Raw genomic sequence first — 19,144 nt, forward strand, 5'->3', positions numbered from 1 at the left:
ACTGGACACCATTAGCTCCAGAGGGAGTCGGAACACAGGTCTCACCCTGGGGTTCGTCCCGGAGCCGCGCCGCCGACCCCCTTGCAGATGCCGAAAAGTGAAGAGGTCCAGAAACCGGCGGCAGAAGACTTTTCAGTCTTCATAAGGTAGCGCACAGCACTGCAGCTGTGCGCCATTGTTATCAGCACACTTCATAGCAACGGTCACTGAGGGTGCAGGGCGCTGGGGGGGGCGCCCTGGGCAGCAATGATAGTACCTTATTCTGGCTAAAAATACATCACATATAGCCCCTGGGGGCTATATGGATGTATTTAACCCCTGCCAGGTCTCAGAAAAACGGGAGAAGAAGCCCGCCGAAAAGGGGGCGGGGCCTATTCTCCTCAGCACACAGCGCCATTTTCCCTCACAGAAATGCTGGTGGGAAGGCTCCCAGGCTCTCCCCTGCACTGCACTACAGAAACAGGGTTAAAACAGAGAGGGGGGGCACTTATTTGGCGATATGACTATATATATTAAAATGCTATAAGGGAAAAAAACTTATATAAAGGTTGTCCCTGTATAATTATAGCGTTTTTGGTGTGTGCTGGCAAACTCTCCCTCTGTCTCCCCAAAGGGCTAGTGGGGTCCTGTCCTCTATCAGAGCATTCCCTGTGTGTGTGCTGTGTGTCGGTACGTGTGTGTCGACATGTATGAGCACGATGTTGGTGAGGAGGCGGAGCAATTGCCTGTAATGGTGATGTCACTCTCTAGGGAGTCGACACCGGAATGGATGGCTTATTTAAGGAATTACGTGATAATGTCAACACGCTGCAAGGTCGGTTGACGACATGAGACGGCCGGCAAACCAATTAGTACCTGTCCAGGCGTCTCAAACACCGTCAGGGGCGTTAAAACGTCCTTTTACCTCAGTCGGTCGACACAGACACAGACACGGACACTGACTCCAGTGTCGACGGTGAAGAAACAAACGTATTTTCCTTTAGGGCCACACGTTACTTGTTAAGGGCAATGAAGGAGGTGTTACATATTTCTGATACTACAAGTACCACAAAAAAGGGTATTACGTGGAGTGTGAAAAAACTACCTGTAGTTTTTCCTGAATCAGATAAATTAAATGAAGTGTGTGATGATGCGTGGGTTTCCCCCGATAGAAAATTATTGGCGGTATACCCTTTCCCGCCAGAAGTTAGGGCGCGTTGGGAAACACCCCTTAGGGTGGATAAGGCGCTCACACGCTTATCAAAACAAGTGGCGGTACCGTCTCCAGATAGGGCCGCCCTCAAGGAGCCAGCTGATAGGAGGCTGGAAAATATCCTAAAAAGTATATACACACATACTGGTGTTATACTGCGACCAGCGATCGCCTCAGCCTGGATGTGCAGCGCTGGGGTGGCTTGGTCGGATTCCCTGACTGAAAATATTGATACCCTTGACAGGGACAGTATTTTATTGACTATAGAGCATTTAAAGGATGCATTTCTATATATGCGAGATGCACAGAGGGATATTTGCACTCTGGCATCAAGAGTAAGTGCGATGTCCATATCTGCCAGAAGTTGTTTATGGACACGACAGTGGTCAGGTGATGCAGATTCCAAACGGCACATGGAAGTATTGCCGTATAAATGAGAAAAAGACAACGTCTTTTCAGCCTCAGTCCTTTCGTCCCCATAAGGGCAAGCGGGCAAAAGGCCAGTCATATCTGCCATGGGATAGAGGAAAGGGAAGAAGACTGCAGCAGGCAGCCCATTCCCAGAAACAGAAGCCCTCCACCGCTTCTGCCAAGTCCTCAGCATGACGCTGGGGCCGTACAAGCGGACTCAGGTGCGGTGGGGGGGGTCGTCTCAAGAGTTTCAGCACGCAGTGGGCTCACTCGCAAGTGGACCCCTGGATCCTACAAGTAGTATCCCAGGGGTACAGATTGGAAATTCGAGACGTCTCCCCCTCGCAGGTTCCTGAAGTCTGCTTTACCAACGTCTCCCTCCGACAGGGAGGCAGTAGTGGAAACAATTCACAAGCTGTATTCCCAGCAGGTGATAATCAAAGTACCCCTCCTACAACAAGGAAAGGGGTATTATTCCACACTATATTGTGGTACTGAAGCCAGACGGCTCGGTGAGACCTATTCTAAATCTGAAATAGTTGAACACTTACATACAAAGGTTCAAATCAAGATAGAGTCACTCAGAGCAGTGATAGCGAACCAGGAAGAAGGGGACTATATGGTGTCCCGGGACATCAGGGATGCTTACCTCCATGTCCCAATTTGCCCTTCTCACCAAGGGTACCTCAGGTTCGTGGTATAGAACTGTCACTATCAGTTTCAGACGCTGCCGGTTGGATTGTCCACGGCACCCTGGGTCCTTACCAAGGTAATGGCCGAAATGATGATTCTTCTTCAAAGAAAATGGACGATCTCCTGATAGGGGCAAGGTCCAGAGAACAGTTGGAGGTAGGAGTAGCACTATCTCAAGTAGTTCTACGACAGCACGGGTGGATTCTAAATATTCCAAAACCGCAGCTGTTTCCGACGACACGTCTGCTGTTCCTAGGGATGATTCTGGACACAGTCCAGAAAAAGGTGTTTCTCCCGGAGAAGAAAGCCAGGGAGTTATCCGAGCTAGTCAGGAACCTCCTAAAACCAGGAAAAGTGTCAGTGCATCATTGCACAAGGGTCCTGGGAAAAATGGTGGCTTATTACGAAGCGATTCCATTCGGTAGATTTCACGCAAGAACTTTTCAGTGGGATCTGCTGGAAAAATGGTCCGGATCGCATCTTCAGATGCATCAGCGGATAACCCTGTCTCCAAGGACAAGGGTGTTTCTTCTGCGGTGGCTGCAGAGTGCTCATCTACTAAAGGGCCGCAGATTCGGCATTCAGGACTGGGTCCTGGTGACCACGGATGCCAGCCTGAGAGGCTGGGGAGCAGTCACACAGGGAAAAAATTTCCAGGGAGTGTGATCAAGTCTGGAGACTTCTCTCCACATAAATATACTGGAGCTAAGGGCAATTTACAATGTTCTAAGCTTAGCAAGACCTCTGCTTCAAGGTCAGCCGGTATTGATCCAGTGGGACAACATCACGGCAGTCGCCCACGTAAACAGACAAGGCGGCACAAGAAGCAGGAGGGCAATGGCAGAAACTGCAAGGATTCTTCGCTGGGCGAAAAATCATGTGATAACACTGTCAGCAGTGTTCATTCCGGGAGTGGACAACTGGGAAGCAGACTTCCTCAGCAGGCACGACCTCCACCCGGGAGAGTGGGGACTTCATCGGGAAGTATTCCACATGATTGTGAACCGTTGGGAAAGACCAAAGGTGGACATGATGGCGTCCCGCCTGAACAAAAAACTGGACAGGTATTGCGCCAGGTCAAGAGACCCTCAAGCAATATCTGTGGACGTTCTGGTAACACCGTGGGTGTACCAGTTGGTGTATGTGTTCCCTCCTCTGCTTCTCATAACCAAGGTACTGAGAATTATAAGACGTAGAGGAGTAAGAACTATACTCGTGGCTCCGGATTGGCCAAGAAGGACGTGGCACTAGGAACTTCAAGAAATGCTCACAGAGGACTCATGGCCTCTGCCGCTAAGAAGGGACTTGCTTCAGCAAGTACCAGGTCTGTTCCAAGACTTACCGCGGCTGCGTTTGACGGCATGGCGGTGGAACGCCAGATCCTAAGGGAAAAAGGCATTCCGGAAGAGGTCATTCCTACCCTGGTCAAAGCCAGGAAGGAGATGACCGCAAAACATTATCACCACATGTGGCGAAAATATGTTGCGTGGTGTGAGGCCAGGAAGGCCCCACGAAGAAATTTCAACTCGGTCGATTCCTGCATTTCCTGCAAACAGGAGTGTCTATGGGCCTCAAATTGGGGTCCATTAAGGTTCAAATTTCGGCCCTGTCAATTTTCTTCCAGAAAGAATTGGCTTCAGTTCCTGAAGTCCAGAAGTTTGTCAAGGGAGTATTGCATATACAACCCCCTTTTTGTGCCTCCAGTGGCACTGTGGGATCTCAACGTAGTTCTGGGATTCCTCAAATCACATTTTAAACCGCTCAAATCTGTGGATTTGAAATATCTCACATGAAAAGTGACCATGCTGTTGGCCCTGGCCTCGGCCAGGCGAGTGTCAGAATTGGCGGCTTTGTCTCACAAAAGCCATATCTGATTGTCCATTCGGACAGGGCAGAGCTGCGGACTCGTCCCCAGTTTCTTCCTAAGGTGGTGTCAGCGTTTCACCTGAACCAGCTTATTGTGGTACCTGCGGCTACTAGGGACTTGGAGGACTCCAAGTTGCTAGATGTTGTCAGGGCCCTGAAAATATAGGTTTCCAGGACGGCTGGAGTCAGGAAAACTGACTCGCTGTTATCCTGTATGCACCCAACAAACTGGGTGCTCTTGCTTCTAAGCAGACGATTGCTCGTTGGATTTGTAGCACATTTCAACTTGCACATTCTGTGGCAGGCCTGCCACAGCCTAAATCTGTCAAGGCCCATTCCACAAGGAAGGTGGGCTCATCCTGGGCGGCTGCCCGAGGGGTCTCGGCATTACAACTCTGCCGAGCAGCTACGTGGTCGGGGGAGAACACGTTTGTAAAATTCTACAAATTTGATACCCTGGCTAAAGAGGACCTGGAGTTCTCTCATTCGGTGCTGCAGAGTCATCCGCACTCTCCCGCCCGTTTGGGAGCTTTGGTATAATCCCCATGGTCCTGACGGAGTCCCCAGCATCCACTAGGACGTCAGAGAAAATAAGATTTTACTTACCGATAAATCTATTTCTCGTAGTCCGTAGTGGATGCTGGGCGCCCATCCCAAGTGCGGATTGTCTGCAATACTTGTACATAGTTATTGTTACAAAAATCGGGTTATTATTGTTGTGAGCCATCTTTTCAGAGGCTCCGCTGTTATCATGCTGTTAACTGGGTTCAGATCACAGGTTGTACAGAGTGATTGGTGTGGCTGGTATGAGTCTTACCCGGGATTCAAAATCCTTCCTTATTGTGTACGCTCGTCCGGGCACAGTATCCTAACTGAGGCTTGGAGGAGGGTCATAGGGGGAGGAGCCAGTGCACACCACCTGATCCTAAAGCTTTTACTTTTGTGCCCTGTCTCCTGCGGAGCCGCTAATCCCCATGGTCCTGACGGAGTCCCCAGCATCCACTACGGACTACGAGAAATAGATTTATCGGTAAGTAAAATCTTATTTTCCCTGTGGTGGCCAAGGTATGTTGGTGCAGGGCCAAAAACTGGGGTGTAAGGTAGTCTTTTCTGGTGAGGCCATGCCCATTTTAATGAGCCCACGCCCCTTGCCTGGAACACAGCATTCTGCAGCTTTTACATTTCCCCAATGGCGGAACAGCGAGAGAGACACAGACCAGGGGAGCGAGAGAGAGAGAGACAGACCAGGGGCAGCAAGAGAGACAGACACACCAGGGGCAGCGAGAGAGATAGAGACAGACAAGGGAAGTGGCGGAACTAGAGAATAGTGGGCCTAGGTGCAACAATATGCATTGGGCCCCTCTCCCTTACTAAAATTAGGGATCGCATGCGCCACAAAAAAAACTGTAAGTGGGTGACTGAAGTAGGGGTGACAGGGAGATAGTGTGCAAGTAAGGCAAGAGTGACAGGTAGATAGTGGGTGACTGAGGCAGGGGTGACATGAACATAGTGGGTGACTGAGGCAGGGGTGACAAGTAGAGAGTAGATGACTGAGGCAGGGGTGACAGGTAGAGTTGGTGACTGAGGAAATTTGACAGGTAGAGTTGGTGACTGAAACAGGGGTGACAGAGAGTGGGTGTCTGAGGCAGGGGTGACAGGGAGATAGTGGGTGACAAGGAGATAGTGGGTGACTGAAGCAGGGGTGACAGGGTGATAGTGTGCGAGTAAGGCAGGAGTGACTGGTAGATAGTGGGTGACTGAGGCAGGGGTAACAGGGAGATAGTGGGTGACTGGTGAGGCAGGGGTGACAGGGAGATAGTTGGTGACTGAGGCAGGGGTGACAGGGAGATAGTTGGTGACTGAGGCAGGGGTGACAAGTAGAGAGTAGATGACTGAGGCATGGGTGACAGGGAGATAGTGGGTGACTGAGGCAGGGCTGACAGGGAGATAGTGGGTGACTGAGGCAGGGGTGACAAGCAGAGAGTAGATGACTGAGGCAGGGGTGACAGGTAGAGTTGGTGACTGAGGAAATTTGACAGGTAGAGTTGGTGACTGAAACAGGGGTGACAGAGAGTGGGTGACTGAATCAGGGGTGACAGGGTGATAGTGTGCGAGTAAGGCAGGAGTGACTGGTAGATAGTGGGTGACTGAGGCAGGGGTAACAGGGAGATAGTTGGTGACTGGTGAGGCAGGGGTGACAGGGAGATAGTTGGTGATTGAGGCAGGGGTGACAGGGAGATAGTTGGTGACTGAGGCAGGGGTGACAGGGAGATAGTGGGTGACTGAGGCAGGGCTGACAGGGAGATAGTGGGTGACTGAGGCAGGGGTGACATGGACATAGTGGGTGACTGAGGCAGGGGTGACAAGCAGAGAGTAGATGACTGAGGCAGGGGTGACAGGGAGATAGTGGGTAACTGAGGCCGGGGGGACAGGGAGATAGTGGGTGACTGAGGCCGGAGGGGACAGGAAGAGTTGGTGACTGAGGCAGGGGTGATAGGTAGAGTTGGTGACTGAGGCAGGGGTGACAGGTAGAGTTGGTGACTGAGGCAGGGGCGACAGGGAGATAGTGGGTGAATGAGGCAGGGGTGACAAGTAGATAGTAGATGACTGAGGCAGGGGTGACAGGGATATAGTGGGTGACTGAGGCCGGGGGGACAAGTAGAGTTGGTGACTGAGGCAGGGGTGACAGGCAGAGTTGGTGACTGAGGCAGGGGTGACAGGAAGAGTTGGTGACTGAGGCAGGGTGACAGAGTGGGTGACTGAGGCAGGGGCGACAGGGAGATAGTGGGTGAATGAGGCAGGGGTGACAAGTAGATAGTAGATGACTGAGGCAGGGGTGACAGGTAGATAGTGGGTGACTGAGGCAGGGGTGAAAGGGAGATAGTGGGTGACTGGGGCAGGGGTGAAAGGGAGATAGTGGGTGACTGAGGCAAGGGAGACAAGGAGATAGTGGGTGACTGAGGCAGGGGTGACATGGACATAGTGGGTGACTGGGGCAGGGGTGACAAGTAGAGAGTAGATGACTGAGGCCGGGATGACAGAGAGATAGTGAGTGACTGAGACAGGGGTGACAGGTAGAGTTGGTGACTGAGGTAGGGGTGACAGAGAGTTGGTGACTGAGGCAGGGGCGACAGGGAAATAGTGGGTGACTGAGGCAGGGATGACAGGGAAATTGTGGGTGACTGAGGCAGAGGAGACAAGGAGATAGTGGGTGACTGAGACAGGGGTGACAGGGAGACAGTGGGTGACTGTGACAGGGAGACAGTGGGTGACTGGGGTGGTCTTCTGTTTGCCGGTGGCCGGGCTCCTGACGACCAACATACTGGCGCCGGAATCCCGACCGCCGGCATACCAACATCTTTTCTCCCTCTTGGGGGTCCATGACCCCCCTGGAGGGAGTATAGATAGCGCGGCGAGCCACAGTGCCCGCAGCGTGGCGAGCCCGCAAGAGGCTCATTTGTGCTTGCCCAGCTGTCGGTATGCCGGCAGTCGGGACTCCAGCGTCGGTATGCTGGTCGCCGGGAGCCCGGCCGCCAGCATACCCTGCTACACCCGGGTGACTGAGACAGGGCTGACAGGGAGATAGTGGGTGACAGGTATAGAGTGAGTGACTGAGGCAGAGGTGCAGAAAGATGGCGGCTGCAGTGTGCGACCCTGTCCCAGTGGTTTCCCTCCCTGGCTCCGCACTCACCTCACCCTGTGATCCAGGCTCTCTCTTGGGGCAGTGCAGCAGGGGTGCAATCACACCTCGGGAGGAGATGAGAAGGCAGCGGCAGCACCCTCCACATATGGTACTCTCCGCGATGTAACAGTCAGGCCGGCCCTGTATATACACACACATAGTAAAAGACACACATATAGCAAAACACACATACACACATATGACAAAACACACAAACAGCTAAACACACATAGCAAAAATAGGATTTTAATACCTACCAGTAAATCCTTTTCTCTTAGTCCGTAGAGGATGCTGGGGACTCCAAAAGGACCATGGGATATAGACGGGATCCGCAGGAGATATGGGCACTTTAAGACTTTAAATGGGTGTGAACTGGCTCCTCCCTCTATGCCCCTCCTCCAGACCTCAGTTATAGGAACTGTGCCCAGGGAGACGGACATTTCGAGGAAAAGGATTTTTGTTAACTAAGGGTGAGATACATACCAGCTCACACCACAACACACCGTACAACATGGCTTTTAAACAAATACCAGTTAACGGAATGAACCAAAATCAGCAACAGGCTGATCACAACTGAAACACAACTTTTGTGTAACATAAGCAATAACTATAGCAAGAACTGCAGATAGAGTCCGCACTGGGACGGGCGCCCAGCATGCTCTACGGACTAAGAGAAAAGGATTTACCGGTAAGTAATAAAATCCTATTTTCTCCTACGTCCTAGAGGATGCTGGGGACTCCAAAAGGACCATGGGGATTATACCAAAGCTCCAGAACGGGCGGGAGAGTGCGGATGACTCTGCAGCACCGATTGAGCAAACATGAGGTCCTCATCAGCCAGGGTATCAAACTTGTAGAATTTTGCAAAAGTGTTTGAACCAGACCAAGTAGCTGCTCGGCAAAGCTGTAACGCCGAGACCCCTCGGGCAGCCGCCCAAGATGAGCCCACCTTTCTGGTAGAATGGGCCTTCACCTATTTCGGTAACGGCAATCCAGCCGTAGAATGCGCATGCTGAATCGTATTACAGATCCAGCGTGCAATAGTCTGTTTAGAAGCAGGAGCCCCAATCTTCTTGGGAGCATACAGGACAAACAGAGCCTCTGTTTTCCTAATACGAGCCATTCTGGTGACATAAATCTTCAAAGCTCTGACTACATCGAGAGAATTCGAATCAGCCAAGGCTTCAGTAGCCACAAGCACCACAATAGGTTCGTTCATGTGAAACGAAGAAACCACCTTTGGTAGAAATTGTTGACGAGTTCGTAATTCCGCTCTATCCACATGGCAGATCAAATAGGGAGTCTTGTGAGACAAGGCCGCTAATTCCGACACCCGCCTTGCGGATGCCAAGGCCAATAGCATGACCACTTTCCAAGTGAGGAATTTTAACTCAACCTTCTGTAAAGGTTCAAACCAATGTGACATAAGGAACTGCAACACCACGTTAAGGTCCCATGGTGCCACCGGGGGCACAAATGGAGGTTGGATGTGCAACGCCCTTCACGAAAGTTTGAACTTCCGGAAGGGAGGCCAATTCTTTTTGAAAGAAAATCGATAAGGCCGAAATCTGGACTTTAATGGAGCCCAACTTTAGGCCCGCATCCACACCGGCCTGCAAAAAAATGTAGAAAACGACCCAGCTGAAATTCTTCCGTAGGAGCCTTCTTGGCTTCACACCAAGACACGTATTTTCTCCAAATACGGTGATAATGTTTCGCCGTTACCTCCTTTCTTGCTTTAAGCAGTGTAGGGATGACTTCACCGGGAATACCCTTCAGGGCTAAGATCTGGCGTTCAACCGCCATGCCGTCAAACGCAACCGCGGTAAGTCTTGAAACACGCACGGCCCTTGCTGTAACAGATCCTCTCTTAGAGGAAGAGGCCAGGGATCTGCTATGAGCAGATCCTGAAGATCCGGATACCAGGCGCTCCGTGGCCAATCTGGAACAAAGAGTATCGCCTGAACCCCTGTTCTTCTTATGAGGCTTATCACCTTTGGAATGAGTGGAAGTGGAGGGAACACATAGACCGACTGAAACACCCAGGGCATCACCAGGGCGTCCACCGCACTGGCTTGAGGGTCCCTCGACCTGGAACAATAGCTCTGAAGTTTCTTGTTGAGGCGACACGCCATCATGTCTATTTGAGGAATTCCCCAATGACTTGTCACTTCTGCAAAGACCTCTTGATGAAGACCCCACTCTCCGAGATGGAGATCGTGTCTGCTGAGGAAATCTGCTTCCCAGTTGTCCACGCCTGGAATGAACACCGCCGAGAGAGCGCTTGTATGTTTTTCCGCCCAGCTGAGAACTCTTGTGGCCTCCGCCATCGTTGCTCTGCTCCTTGTTCCGCCTTGGCGGTTTATGTACGCCACTGCTGTTATGTTGTCCGACTGAATCAGGACTGGCAGTCCTCGAAGGAGATGTTCCGCTTGTAAAAGGCCGTTGTAGATGGCTCTTAATTCCAGAATGTTTATGTGCAGACAAGCTTCCTGGCTTGACCATTTTCCTTTGAAATTTTCCCCCTGTGTGACCGCTCCCCAGCCTCGGAGACTTGCATCCGTGGTCACCAGGATCCAATCCTGGATCCCGAACCTGCGTCCCCCTAGGAGGTGAGAACTTTGGAGCCACCACAGGAGAGAAACTCTGGTCCTGGAAGATAGGCTTACTTTCCGGTGCATGTGCAGGTGAGACCCGGACAACTTGTCCAACAGGTCCCACTGAAACACCCTGGCATGGAACCTGCCAAACGGAATGGCCTTGTAGGCCGCCACCATCTTCCCCAGCACCCGAGTACATTGATGAATCGACACTCTTGCCGGTTTCAGAATCCCTTTGACCATGTTCTGGATTTCCAGAGCTTTTTCCACTGGGAGAAAAACTCTCTGCAGGTCCGTGTCCAGAATCATGCCCAAGAATGACAGCCGTGTTGTCGGAACCAACTGTGACTTTGTCAAATTCAGGAGCCAACCATATTGTTGCAGCACTGTCAGGGAGAGCGCAACGTTTCTTAGTAACTGCTCCTTTGATCTCGCCTTTATCAGGAGATCGTCCAAGTACAGGATAATTGTGACAACTTGCTTTCGCAGGAGCACCATCATTTCTGCCATTACTTTAGTGAAAATCCTCGGAGCCGTGGAAAGCCCAAACGGCAACGTCTGAAATTGGTAATGACAATCCTGAACAGCAAACCTCAGGTAAGATTGATGTGGAGGATTTATGGGGACATGTAGGTAAGCATCCTTTATGTCGACTGACACCATAAAATCCCCCCCTTCCAGACTGGATATCACTGCTCGGAGAGATTCCATTTTGAATTTGAATCTTTTCAAATACAGGTTGAGGAATTTTAAGTTCAGAATCGGGCTGACCGAGCCATCCGGCTTCGGGACCACGAACAGGCATGAATAAAACCCTTCTCCTCGTTGTGACGGGGGTACCGCGACAATGACTTCTTGTTGACACAGCTTTTGTATTGCAGCGCACACTACTTACCTTTCCAGAAGAGAAGCTGGCAAGGCCGATTTGAAAAATCGGTGAGGGGGCACGTCTTGAAACTCTAGTTTGTACCCTTGGGTCACAATTTCCAGCACCCAAGGATCCATGCCTGAGTGAGCCCAGATCCGACTGAAGAGCTGAAGACGTGCCCCCACTGGTGCTGACTCCCGCAGTGGATCCCCAGCGTCATGCGGTGAACTTGGTAGAAGCCGGGGAGGACTTCTGCTCCTGGGGGCTTGCCACAGCCGGCGATCTTTTTCCCCTTCCCTTACCTCTAGCGGCAAGGAAGGAGGACCCTCGTCCTTTTTTGAATTTATTAGACCGAAAGGACTGCATCTGATACTGAGGCGTTTTCTTTTGCTGTGGAGGGACAAAAGGTAGAAAAGATGACTTACCCGCGGTAGCTGTAGATACCAGGTCTGCAAGGCCTTCACCAAACAAAACGCCACCTTTATAGGGCAGAGCCTCCATAGCCTTTTTAGAGTCAGCATCACCATTCCATTGATGAGTCCACAACACTCTCCTAGCCGAGATTACCATGGCATTGGCCCTTGATCCCAAGAGGCCAATATCTCTCGCAGCCTCCTTTAAATAGACCGCAGCGTCCCTGATATGACCCAGCGTCAAAAGCACGCTATCCCTATCCAGGGTGTCTATTTCAGATGACAAGGTATCTGCCCACTTTTCAATAGCGCTACTCACCCATGCCGATGCCACGTCCGGCCTGAGCAGCATACCCGTAGTGACATAAATAGATTTCAAGGTAGTTTCCATCCTTTAGGGCTGCCGTGTCAGGGGACGGCAGCGCCACCTTCTTGGACAACCACGCTAGAGCTTTGTCCACCGTGGGTGTTGACTCCCACCTTATCCTATCCTCAGAGGGAAAAGGATATGCCATAGAAATTCTCTTGGGAATCAGTAACTTTTAGTCAGGAGTTTCCCAAGCCCTTTCAAAAAATAAGATTTTACTCACCGGTAATTCTATTTCTCGTAGTCCGTAGTGGATGCTGGGGACTCCGTAAGGACCATGGGGAATAGACGGCTCCGCAGGAGACTGGGCACATCTAAAGAAAGATTTAGGACTATCTGGTGTGCACTGGCTCCTCCCCCTATGACCCTCCTCCAAGCCTCAGTTAGGACACTGTGCCCGGAAGAGCTGACACAATAAGGAAGGATTTTGAATCCCGGGTAAGACTCATACCAGCCACACCAATCACACCGTATAACTCGTGATAGGAACCCCGGTTAACAGTATGATAACAACGGAGCCTCTGAACAGATGGCTCGCAATAACAACCCGATTTGTGTAACAATAACTATTTACAAGTATTGCAGACAATTCGCACTTGGGATGGGCGCCCAGCATCCACTACGGACTACGAGAAATAGAATTACCGGTGAGTAAATTCTTATTTTCTCTGACGTCCTAGTGGATGCTGGGGACTCCGTAAGGACCATGGGGATTATACTAAAGCTCCCAAACGGGCGGGAGAGTGCGGATGACTCTGCAACACCGAATGAGAGAACTCCAGGTCCTCCTCAGCCAGGGTATCAAATTTGTAGAATTTTGCAAACGTGTTTGCCCCTGACCAAGTAGCAGCTCGGCAAAGTTGTAAAGCCGAGACCCCTCGGGCAGCCGCCCAAGATGAGCCCACCTTCCTTGTGGAATGGGCTTTTACAGATTTAGGCTGCGGTAGTCCCACCGCAGAATGCGCCAGCTGAATAGTGCTACAAATCCAGCGCGCGATAGTCTGCTTAGAAGCAGGAGCACCCAGTTTGTTGGGTGCATACAGGATAAACAGCGAGTCAGTTTTCCTGACTCCAGCCGTCCTGGAAACATAAATTTTCAGGGCCCTGACTACGTCCAGTAACTTGGAATCCTCCAAGTTCCTAGTAGCCGCAGGCACCACAATAGGCTGGTTCAAGTGAAACGCTGATACCACCTTCGGGAGAAACTGAGGACGAGTCCTCAACTCTGCCCTATCCATATGGAAAATCAGATAAGGGCTTTTATATGACAAAGCCGCCAATTCTGACACACGCCTGGCCGAAGCCAGGGCCAACAGCATGACCACTTTCCACGTAAGATATTTCAAATCCACAGTCTTAAGTGGTTCAAACCAATGTGATTTCAGGAACTTCAAAACCACATTGAGATCCCAAGGTGCCACTGGGCGCACAAAAGGAGGCTGAATATGCAGAACTCCTTTGACAAAAGTCTGAACTTCAGGCAGTGAAGCCAGTTCTTTCTGGAAGAAAATCGACAGGGCCGAAATCTGGACCTTAATGGACCCCAATTTGAGGCCCAACGTCACCCCTGCTTGCAGGAAATGCAGGAATCGACCCAGTTGAAATTCCTCCGCTGGGGCCTTCCTGGCCTCACACCAAGCAACATATTTCCGCCAAATGCGGTGATAATGTTTTGCGGTGACATCCTTCCTGGCTTTGATCAGGGTAGGGATGACTTCCTCCGGAATGCCCTTTTCCTTCAGGATCCGGTGTTCAACCGCCATGCCGTCAAACGTAGCCGCGGTAAGTCTTGGAACAGACAGGGCCCCTGCTGCAGCAGGTCTTGTCTGAGCGGCAGAGGCCAAGGGTCCTCTGAAAGCATCTCTTGAAGTTCCGGGTACCAAGCTCTTCTTGGCCAGTCCGGAACCACGAGTATAGTTTTCACTCCTCGCCTTCGTATTATTCTCAGTACCTTGGGAATGAGAGGCAGAGGAGGAAACACATAAACCGACGGGTACACCCACGGTGTTACTAGAGCGTCCACAGCGATCGCCTGAGGGTCCCTTGACCTGGCGCAATATATTTTTAGCTTTTTGTTGAGGCGGGACGCCATCATGTCCACCTGTGGTCTTTCCCAACGGTTTACCAGCATTTGGAAGACTTCTGGATGAAGTCCCCATTCTCCCGGGAGGAGGTCGTGCCTGCTGAGGAAGACTGCTTCCCAGTTGTCCACTCCCGGAATGAACACTGCTGTCAGTGCTAACACATGATTTTCCACCCATCGGAGAATCCTTGTGGCTTCTGCCATTGCCCTCCTGCTTCTTGTGCCGCCCTGTCTGTTTACATGGGCGACTGCGTGATGTTGTCTGATTGGATCAGTACCGGTTGGTTCTGAAGCAGGGGCCTTGCTTGGCTTAGGGCATTGTAAATGACCCTTAGCTCCAGAATATTTATGTGAAGCGAAATCTCCTGATTTGACCACAGTCCTTGGAATTTCTTCCCTGTGTGACTGCACCCCAGCCCCGAAGGCTGGCATCCGTGGTCACCAGGACCCAGACCTGTATTCCGAATCTGCGGCCCTCTAGTAGATGAGCAGTCTGCAGCCACCACAGCAGCGACACCCTGGTCCTTGCCGACAGGGTTATCCGCTGTTGCATCTGGAGATGGGACCCGGACCATTTGTCCAACAGGTCCCACTGGAAAGTCCTTGCGTGGAACCTTCCGAATGGAATTGCTTCGTACGAAGCTACCATTTTTCCCAGGATTCGTGTGCATTGATGTACCGACACCTGTCCCGGTTTTAGGAGGTCTCTGACTAGAGATGACAACTCCTCTGCTTTTTCCACTGGAAGAAACACTTTTTTCTGGTCTGTGTCCAGAATCATTCCCAGGAACAGAAGACGTGTCGTCGGGACCAGCTGTGACTTTGGAATATTGAGAATCCAGCCGTGCTGTTGTAGCACTTCCCGAGAAAGTGCTACCCCCACTACCAACTGTTCCTTGGACCTCGCCTTTATCAGGAGATCGTCCAAGTACGGGATAATTAAAACTCCCTTCTTGCGAAGGAGTATCATCATTTCGGCCATTACCTTGGTAAAGACCCTCGGTGCCGTGGATAACCCAAACGGCAGCGTCTGGAACTGATAGTGACAGTCCTGTACCACAAATCTGAGGTACTCCTGGTGAGGAGGGTAAATGGGGACATGCAGGTAGGCATCCTTGATGTCCAGAGAGACCATGTAATCCCCCTCGTCCAGGCTCGCAATAACCGCCCTGAGCGATTCCATCTTGAACTTGAACTTTCTGATATACGTGTTCAAGGATTTTAAATTTAAGATGGGTCTCACCGAACCGTCCGGTTTCGGTACCACAAACATTGTGGAATAGTAACCCTTTCCTTGCTGAAGGAGGGGTACCTTGACAATCACTTGCTGTGAATACAGTTTTTGGATAGCCACCAACACTGCCTCCCTGGCAGAGGGAGTTGCTGGTAAGGCAGATTTTAGAAAACGGCGGGGGGGGGGGGGGGGGGACGTCTCGAATTCCAGCCTGTACCCCTGAGATACTACTTGAAGGATCCAGGGATCCACCTGTGAGAGAGCCCACTGTGTGCTGAAATTTATGAGACGGGCCCCCACCGTACCCGGGTCCGCCTGTGAAGCCCCAGCGTCATGCTGTGGACTTACCGGACGCGGTGGAGGACTTTTGCTCTTGGGAACTGGCTGTATGCTGCAGCTTTTTCCCTCTACCTTTGCCTCTCGGCAGAAAGGATGCGCCTCGAGCCCTCTTGCGTTTATGGGGCCGAAAGGACTGTACTTGATAATACGGTGCTTTCTTTTGCTGTGGGGTAGCCTGTGGCAAAAATGTCGATTTCCCAGCCGTAGCTGTGGAAACGAGGTCTGAAAGACCATCCCCAAACAGTTCCACCCCCCTATAAGGCAAAACTTCCATGTGCCTTTTTGAATCGGCATCACCTGACCACTGCCGAGTCCATAACCCCCTTCTGGCGGCAATGGACATTGCGCTTATTTTTTATGCCAGCCGGCAAATATCCCTCTGTGCATCACGCATGTATAAGACAGCGTCTTTTATATGCTCTACTGTCAGCAAAATATTGTCCCTATCCAGGGTATCAATATTATCCGACAGGGAATCTGACCACGCAGCAGCAGCACTGCACATCCATGCTGATGCAATCGCTGGTCGCAATATAATGCCCGTGTGTGTATATATAGCTTTTAGGGTAGCCTCCTGCTTTCTATCAGCAGGATCCTTTAGGGCGGCCGTATCCTGAGACGGTAGTGCCACCTGTTTTGATAAACGTGTAAGCGCTTTATCTACCCTAGGGGATGTTTCCCAACGTGACCTATCCTCTGGCGGGAAAGGGTACGCTGCCAATAACCGTTTAGAAATTATCAATTTCTTATCGGGGGAAGTCCAGGCTTCCTCACACACCTCATTTAATTCCTCAGATGCAGGAAAAACTACTGGTAGTTTTTTCTCACCGAACATATTACCCTTTTTTGTGGTACCTGGGGTACTATCAGAAATGTGTAATACATTTTTCATTGCCTCAATCATGTAACGGGTGGACCTATTGGAGGGTACACTAGTCTCATCGTCGTCGACACTGGAGTCGGTATCCGTGTCGACATCTGTGTCTGCCATCTGAGGTAGCGGGCGTTTTAAAGCCCCTGATGACATTTGAGACGCTGGAACAGTCACAAGCTGAGTAGCCGGCTGTCCTATGTCGTCAAACCTTTTATGTAAGGAGCTGACACTGTCACGTAATTCCTTCCATAAGTCCATCCACACAGGTGTCGACCCCTCAGAGGGTGACAACACATTTACAGGCATTTGCTCTGCCTCCACATCATTTTCCTCATCATACATGTCGACACAGCGGTACCGACACACTGCACACACACAGGGAATGCTCTGACAGTCGACAGGACCCCACAAAGCCCCTTGGGGAGACAGAGGGAGAGTATGCCAGCACACACCAGAGCGCTATATAACAGAGGGATATCACTATACAGAGTGTTTTCCCCTATAGCTGCTTGTATTATATATATATACTGCGCCAAAAATTTAGTGCCCCCCCTCTCTTTTTTACCCTTTCTGTAGTGCAGGACTGCAGGGGAGAGTCAGGGAGCGATCCTTCCAGCGGAGCTGTGAGGGAAAATGGCGCCAGTGTGCTGAGGGAGATGGCTCTGCCCCTTTTTCGGCGGGCTTTCTCCCGCTTTTTGTGTTATTCTGGCAGGGGTAATTTACACCTATATAGCCTCTGGGGCTATATATGGTGTCAGTTTTGCCAGCCAAGGTGTTAATATTGCTGCTCAGGGCGCCCCCCCAGCGCCCTGCACCCATCAGTGACCGAAGTGTGTGGTGTGCATGAGGAGCAATGGCGCACAGCTGCAGTGCTGTGCGCTACCTTGGAGAAGACAGAAGTCTTCAGCCGCCGATTTTCCGGACCTTCTTGCTTCTGGCTCTGTAAGGGGGACGGCGGCGCGGCTTCGGGAACGGACGACGAGGTCGAGTCCTGTGTGCGATCCCTCTGGAGCTAATGGTGTCCAGTAGCCTAAGAAGCCCAAGCTACCACCACTTAGGTAGGTTCGCTTCTTCTCCCCTTAGTCCCTCGCTGCAGTGAGCCTGTTGCCAGCAGGTCTCACTGTAAAATAAAAAACCTAAACTATACTTTCTTTCTAGGAGCTCAGGAGAGCCCCTAGTGTGCATCCAGCTCGGCCGGGCACAGAAATCTAACTGAGGCTTGGAGGAGGGTCATAGGGGGAGGAGCCAGTGCACACCAGATAGTCCTAAATCTTTCTTTAGATGTGCCCAGTCTCCTGCGGAGCCGTCTATTCCCCATGGTCCTTACGGAGTCCCCAGCATCCACTAGGACGTCAGAGAAAGAGTGTTCAGTTCATGAGAGGGAGGAAACGTTACCTCAGGTTTCTTTCCCTTATACATACTGTGACAACACAGCCGGCGCGTTGTGTCACACAGTGGTAAAAGACACGCAGCTACTTCCCTAGCCCTGGTCTGACCCATGGACTACACTGATTGTTGATCTGTATTTGGCTATGTATTAGGCAATATCGTATTATATTGTATGATGTTATTATTACAAGGGTACAGTTATGTTTTCAATGTATATATATATGAATGTAATGGTTATTGTGTTATAGTTTGTAAAATAATGTTTTCCCAATATGACTGATCAGATAACCTGTGTGTTTGCTGTTGTGTAGATACAGCCAGTCTCAGATGTCAGGCCATACACCCCCCTCATTCTTCCCGACACAATGGATTCCAGGCCACACAATCAGATTAAGTAAGGTTACTTTAGATAACATCTATTGTGGCCTAGGGGACATGCCTGGGCATGTGAAACTGTTCTGGGGGTGTCGCCTTATTGTAGAAAAAGACAAAGGTTTGATAATAGCAAACAGGGGACGTGAGAGAGTGTCAGGATACTGACTAAGAAGTAATGTTCTGTCAGGAGTTCCAGGAGGGAATTGTCGTGTAGAATTGGATCACAGAAGTGTGCTGAACTGTGTTATAACCTATTCTGTCAATAAACCACTGTTGGTTTTTCATCTACCACCGTGACTGAGTGATTTTGAACCCAGTATCCTCACATTTGGCGGCAGCAGTGGGATCACTCAAGACACCAGCAGAAAGGTATAAACCACAGCAGGCAATGGATTCTGCCCCGCTATGTTACCGATACAGCAAGAAGGATCAACTACAGGACCTCTGTCGAACAAGACGGATTGAGTTTAATGCATCGGACACCAGAGCAGTCTTAATGGCAAAGCTAGCTGAATGGGACCAAGAACACCCTGGGCAGGAGGATGATGAGGACTGCATCCCAGAGCAGGCCGAGGGTCAAGGAACCACTGGAACTGCTACAACGAGCCCTGCACTGGCCGTTGGAAGTACAGACCAGTTGCGGGAGTTGCTGGCAGCCCTAGGACAAGGAGCATCAGTACTGGGAGCCGCATTGGGGGCGCAAACCGGTATAACCGCCCCGGCAGTAGCGGTAAGGCAGACATCCCGGCTGAGGTATA

General features: G+C 51.0%; 1 long non-coding RNA gene across 1 annotated transcript in view; it reads right to left on the bottom strand.

Moving 5' to 3' along the window:
• The window catches only part of LOC135050784 (uncharacterized), a 112,951-nt gene that overhangs the window by 80,233 nt on the left and 13,574 nt on the right, over positions 1 to 19,144 (bottom strand). The window contains exon 2 of the long non-coding RNA XR_010241815.1: positions 7,854 to 7,985. This is a non-coding gene — a long non-coding RNA (uncharacterized LOC135050784). The remainder of the gene's footprint in view (positions 1 to 7,853; positions 7,986 to 19,144) is intronic.

The sequence above is a fragment of the Pseudophryne corroboree genome, chromosome 2 (genome assembly GCF_028390025.1).
Source record: "Pseudophryne corroboree isolate aPseCor3 chromosome 2, aPseCor3.hap2, whole genome shotgun sequence".
NCBI classification, from domain to species: Eukaryota; Metazoa; Chordata; class Amphibia; order Anura; family Myobatrachidae; genus Pseudophryne; species Pseudophryne corroboree.